The sequence below is a fragment of the Triticum aestivum genome, chromosome 1B, assembly GCF_018294505.1.
Source record: "Triticum aestivum cultivar Chinese Spring chromosome 1B, IWGSC CS RefSeq v2.1, whole genome shotgun sequence".
NCBI classification, from domain to species: domain Eukaryota; kingdom Viridiplantae; phylum Streptophyta; class Magnoliopsida; order Poales; family Poaceae; genus Triticum; species Triticum aestivum.
Window position 1 is genome coordinate 499,946,190 of NC_057795.1, and position 6,000 is coordinate 499,952,189.

The window sequence follows — 6,000 nt, forward strand, 5'->3', positions numbered from 1 at the left end:
TACAAAAGGGTGAAGAAAATTGTGACGCGGGTGCTCTTTCGCGTCGTACGCATGAACAAGGTGATATGGCGGTGGCTGTTATGGAGTGCAAAGCTTCCTGGCTCAAAGAGGTCCAGAAGGGGTACGGGAGGATGTGTAGTGTCAGAAACAGCTAACGGTTTTGGCAGCCGAAAAACAAGAGGGCCAATTCACTCTACGACAAGGGTTGTTGCGCTACAAGGGAATAATTTGGTTAGGTCAGAACCGCGTAATGCAGAGGCGTGCACCTCTGCTTTGCACGATCTAGCGGTAGGAGGCCATTCTGGTTACCCAATGACCTTGGTGCGTATCAAGCAACACTTTGCTTGGCCAGGCATGTGGCACGCTGTCAAGGAGTTCGTGCAACCTGTCAAGTATGTCAGCAGGCCAAACCTAACAGGTCACGTTATCCGGGACTGCTACAGTCCATTCCAGTTTCGTGCCAGCCTTAGTAGCCACTATAGACTTCATTGATGGTCTTCCACTGTCAGCATGGTTCAATTGCAATATGCTAGTGGTTAACAAGCTAGCAAATTACTCCCACTTTGTTCCCCTTGCGCATCTGTTTACAACTCAAGTAGTGGCTCAAGAGTTCATGGATCATGTCTACAAACATCAAGGTATGCCTCGGTCCATTATCTCGGATTGGGATCCTATTTTCACTAGTCTTTTCTGGCAACACCTCTTCAAGCTGACGAGGACTGAGCTATATCTGAGCAAGGCAAGGCAACTATCGTGGAATTATTACGTCAGATGTCCTAATGGAAGGACTTAGTCGTGGAGCCATCGCGGCCGGGTTAGCTTAGAGGGGTTAAACTAGACAAAGGACACGAGAGTTTTATACTAGTTCGGCCCCTTACGATGAAGGTAAAAGCCTACATCTAGTTGTGATGGAATTACTGGGGTTTCGATTGCCAGGGAGCAAACACGCTATGCCTGGCTCTCGAGTTGTTGTTTCTTGTTCCTGAGCCGCCGCCGGGTCGTCCCTTTATATACACAGGTTGACGACCGGCCGGTTTACAGAGTCCCGAGAGCGGCTCATACCAGTGTCCGGATCAGTCTCTCCCTTTCCCTAACTTACAATACAAGTTATACAACTATGGCGGTTTACAACTATGGGACCTAATCCGCCTTTGGGATCTGGGCCTCTAAGCTTTATCAGTAAAGCGCCATCTTCTTTGTCTTCATGGGTCTCAATATGGATGAGCGTGAACCGGCCCCTCCTGGGCGGTTTATACTTAGTAGTTATATCCTCAACATTAGGCCCCAGATTGATTTGAACCTGTTCATGTCAATCTTCAATACTTAGAAAAATTCCGTGAACATCTTCTTACAATCCTCATAAACCGCCTTGATGTCTTCTCTCTTGTAAACTTTGGTAAACCGCCATGACGCCATCTTCTGAAATTGCAGTTAATCGTCATGACGTCATCTCTGTATACAAAATGTTATAAAGATTCCCTTCATTAATTAACTTCCGAAGATCGAGGCGACAGTTGCGCCCCATTTTACCGCTTCGAGCTCCTCGATTCTCGCGCTTGCCTACTTTATCCATTCAGCTTATAAATAGGCTCAGGGGCCCTTCACTTTTCCCCTTCCGCACTTCTTCTTCTTCCTTTCGACGCTCAAGCCCGACAGCTCCACCGCCGCCATCGACCTTGAAGCTCTGCATCATCCCTGGCCGCTGCATCAACCTGAACGCACCAGAGATCGGCGGTTCTCCTCCGCTACTCCTGTGAATCTGGTAAGCTTTCTTCCTTTCAACCCTAGATCTCCATTAGGGCTTCTTGTTCATCCGTGTTCCTCAGTGTACATCGGTGCTCATTGTTCTTTCTTACTGCCCCTTGTATCCTGATGATCTTAATATCTTTCTTGTGCGGCCAAAACTATAGTTTATTTTTCCTCATCATAGCGTCCTTGTGAGTACAAAAAGATCTCATCTAAATCCTTTTTGTTCCACTGTCGCCATTTTAGGGCTCAGAAAATTTTCTTTTACTAAACTGTGGTAGATCCAAAATTATAGTACCATCTTGTGAAACTTGTTTCTTCAACACTTAGTATATTTTAGATCTGCTTCTTCCATTATAGGCGGTTTAACCTTTAGAATGTTGATAATCCGCCAGGTACCATTAGCCCTCTCTTAAACCGCCAATATTACCTGAACATGAGTATCCGGTTTAACATGTATATATTCTTTGATGAAATCCCCCGGTTTGATACCGGTTTAACCGTAAACCGTCATGTGAACTTCCTTTACAGTTTGTCAGCAAAAAATGGCCAAACAATTTTCTTCTTGCAATTGGGTTCCTTCCCGGATCAAAGAAGAACAGCTTACTGGGTATGTTCTGGCTGGCGCTTTAGCCAAGAAGGAGGTCATTCATTGGCGAGTCCCTGGTCCCGAGTGTCCTCCTGAACCTCAAGATGGAGAAGTGGTTGTGTTCATGCAGCATCTGGACCGAGGTTTTAGTCCTCCCGGATCAAAGTTTTTTCGGGATGTACTTGCTAGTTTCCAACTCCACCCTCAAGATATTGGGCCAAACTGTGTGTCCAATATTTGCAACTTCCAAGTGTTCTGTGAAGTTTATCTGCAAGAAGAACCGTCCATTGACCTTTTCAGAGATCTCTTCCACTTGAACCGCCGTACAGAATTCACTGATGGCCCCAATACCGAGCTTGGCAGGGTGTCAATTCAGAAAAGAAAAGAGGTCAATTTCCCTCATGCCAAACATCATGGCCACCCCAAAGATTGGAATCAGACGTGGTTCTATTGCCGAAATACTCCTCCTGCTGATGAAAATCCTCTATCGGGTTACCGTGCTCACCGGCTTAGTAATGGACATCCGCTGCCTCAACATCTGACTGCTAGAGAACGACAAACATTTTCACCACAGCTTGCCAAGCTCCGGGCTCTTATGGCTAATGGCTTGACTGGGATTGACCTTGTTCATTGTTGTGTTTCCTGGAGTATCATGCCTTTAAGCCGTCGATCCGGTTTAATGTATGAATATACTGGAGATGTCAAAGATCCTCTGTCGCACATTGACATACAGTTAACTGAAGATGAGGTCACTGATTCTGTTAAAAAGATGCTGGATGAACCGGTAGCTGAGTGCAGCAAGACCGGGCTGCGTCCCTTTTATGCTGCCAACAAACCGCCAGCAGTAAGATTTTGCCTTTCTACTTTTAATCCGTCCTCGTTTTAACACTTTTTGATAGCCTTCTATTTGTTCTTTGCAGGCCAAAGACCCATTCTGGAAAAGGAAGCCTCGGGACAAACCGGCCAAACCACAAGACAAACCGGTGGGAGCTGCACGTGCCAAGAGCAAGGTTACAAAGAGATCAGCAAGGAAGAGAACCGCCGAATCCTCTGATCCGCCCGAAGAAATTGAAGATTCGGACCCAGAGGTAGAACTTGATTCCCTTGGTTTATTTTTTAGGCATCTTATTGACAACGATCATTATTAGGATGATGCGGAAGCCAGTCGTGCGGACCATGTAGAGGTAATTTCCCTTTCCTCCGATTCAGATCATGTGCCGGTTCAAAAACTTCGTCGCACAATCCGGAAAGTAAAACTTTCACATCCTCACGCTCATTTGGATCCACACTTTTCTTTGAAGACACAGCAGCATGAAAGTCGTCGCACAACCCGGCATAGTGGCCAACAGGTCACTTCTTTCGGTTTACCAGACACACCAACCCGGAAGCGTCGTCCAGAGGTTTCTTGTTCTTCCAATAAATCTTATCCTTTGGCGGGTTGCTTCTGATACCCACTTAATCTGTATGATTCGAATTATCAGGTAACTTCCAACTCATCTTTTGGCGACTCATCAACCACACAAATGCGTCCTTTCAAGACCGTCCCTGGGTGAGTGATGTTTTTAGCTTAACCTTCTTGCGCCTGGTGTATCATACTAACCTTTGTTTGCTATTTTGCAGCACCAAAGGCCGGCTCAGCAAGAAGGCAAAAACAAATGCTCCTGCTGAGGAATTTGAACCAAAGAAGATCCCAGAAGGTACTGGTGGAGATGCTAACATTGCTGTGGATGATCCTGTACCACAAGGTCAGGATACTTACGTTGATCCGCCGGAAGTTAACTCGGCCAATCCTCATGCTGATCCTCCCAGCCCAATTGCTAATCCTCCAAGTCTTGTTGCTAATCCGCCAAGCCCAGCCAAAGCCTCGGATAAACCGGCTAGTCCAAGCAAAGCAACTGATGATGCTGTGATCACCGGATTTGGCCATACTTCGCCTGGTCGCCCTGTCGCTTTGTCAAAACACAGTGCCAAAGAGGAATTTGCTGCTATGGAAAATGGCAAATGGAAGACTGATCTGTCAAGCAATGCTCATATCAACGCTCAAGATCTTCACTCTGGATACCTAAACCGCCTATATACAAGCTGTGACTGTGAGGCCGGTTTAGTGAACTTGATGAAGGAGCGATATGAGGTAATTTCTGCAAATCTTGCTTTGTACTTTTGTCAATCTCATTGTAGCCCCCAAGGGCCGGTTTATCTCTTGAAGATGGACCAGAACTTTAGATAAAAAATACTTCAACTGTGTAGCCCCCAAGGGCCGGTTTACCTCTTGAAGATGAATTGGGACTTTCTGTTAAACATTTTGTCCTTGTTGACTTCCTTGACCTTTGATTTGGCTGATCAATTAGGCATTAGCCCCCAAGTGCCAAGCTTAATACTTGTATTGAGCCTTGGGACTTTTAAAATATCCGTTTTAAGAAGCAATCCACATTAGCCCCCAAGTGCCAAGTGTATAACTTGTTATGTGCTTGGGACTTTGAAGAAGATATGACCAACTTATCATCTGTCTATTGCAGGCTGACTTGAACAGTAAAGATTCCCAAATTGCTGATTTTCAAGAAAATATTAAATCCCAGCAAGCAGAAACTTCCAAGGCCAAGGAGGAACTGAAAAGCACTTTGACGGCCATGGAGCAATTGAAAGATGGCTTCAAGAATGAAAGAACGAGCTAGGACACCGAGAAGGCTGCTCTGTTAAAGCTGGCTGTAGATGTCGAAGCAGCTCTTAAACCGGTGGCAGAAGAGCTAACTGGGCTGAAGCATCAAGTGAATGCTATGACTTCTACAATATTTGGTAAGTACTTTGTAAGAACCTGTCTGAAACATCTTCGAAATTGCCGGTTTAACCTTAAATTCTTAAACGGTTGCAGGCAGTCGTGTTGCTCATCTGGGCGCGGATATGCGGATGAAGTTGAAGGCAGCATATACGTTGATAGAGTAACTGTATACTGGTGCGCAACGAGTTATCTGTGCGGCTTCATACAATAAACCTACACCAACTTTGATCAAGGATACTTTGGCCAAGCTATCGATGACACCTGCCTAGATAGAGGAGATAAAGCGATCTGCTGCCAGGGCTGGTGCTTTATCAGCACTGACTCGTGCTAAAGCTTGGATAGCTGACCTTGATCTGGTACATATCACAAAGGGCTATCCTGGTGAATAGGCAGACGGGTCAACATTTGACAATGAAGCCCTTAAAGCCCTGACAAAGGAAATGCGCCCGCTGTCGTGGTTCTAAGTCTGACAGTAGTGTAGGGGGGTACTAATGGAGAGGCAAGATCCTAGCTATGGAGTAGTTGTATACGCGAGAGGTTTACGAGTTCAGACCCTTCTCGGAGGAAGTAACAGCCCTACGTCTCGGAGCCCGGAGGCGGTCGACTGGATTATATGCGTATGAGTTACAGGGGTGCGAACCCTTTACACTGAGGAGGGGGTGGCTTATATAGAGTCCGCCAGACCCCTCCAGCCCTCAGTTATGTCGGGTTTAAGATACATTAAGGTTGGGCGTTACTGGTAACGCTATACATAAAGTGTTATGATGACCATAAAAGCTACTTAATGACTGACCGTTGGCGTGCAGAGTGACTTTAGATCTCCTGGCCATCGAGTGGTTGGCTTCATGGTCAAGTGTTTGGCTTCATGGTCGAGTATCCTCGAGTCCGT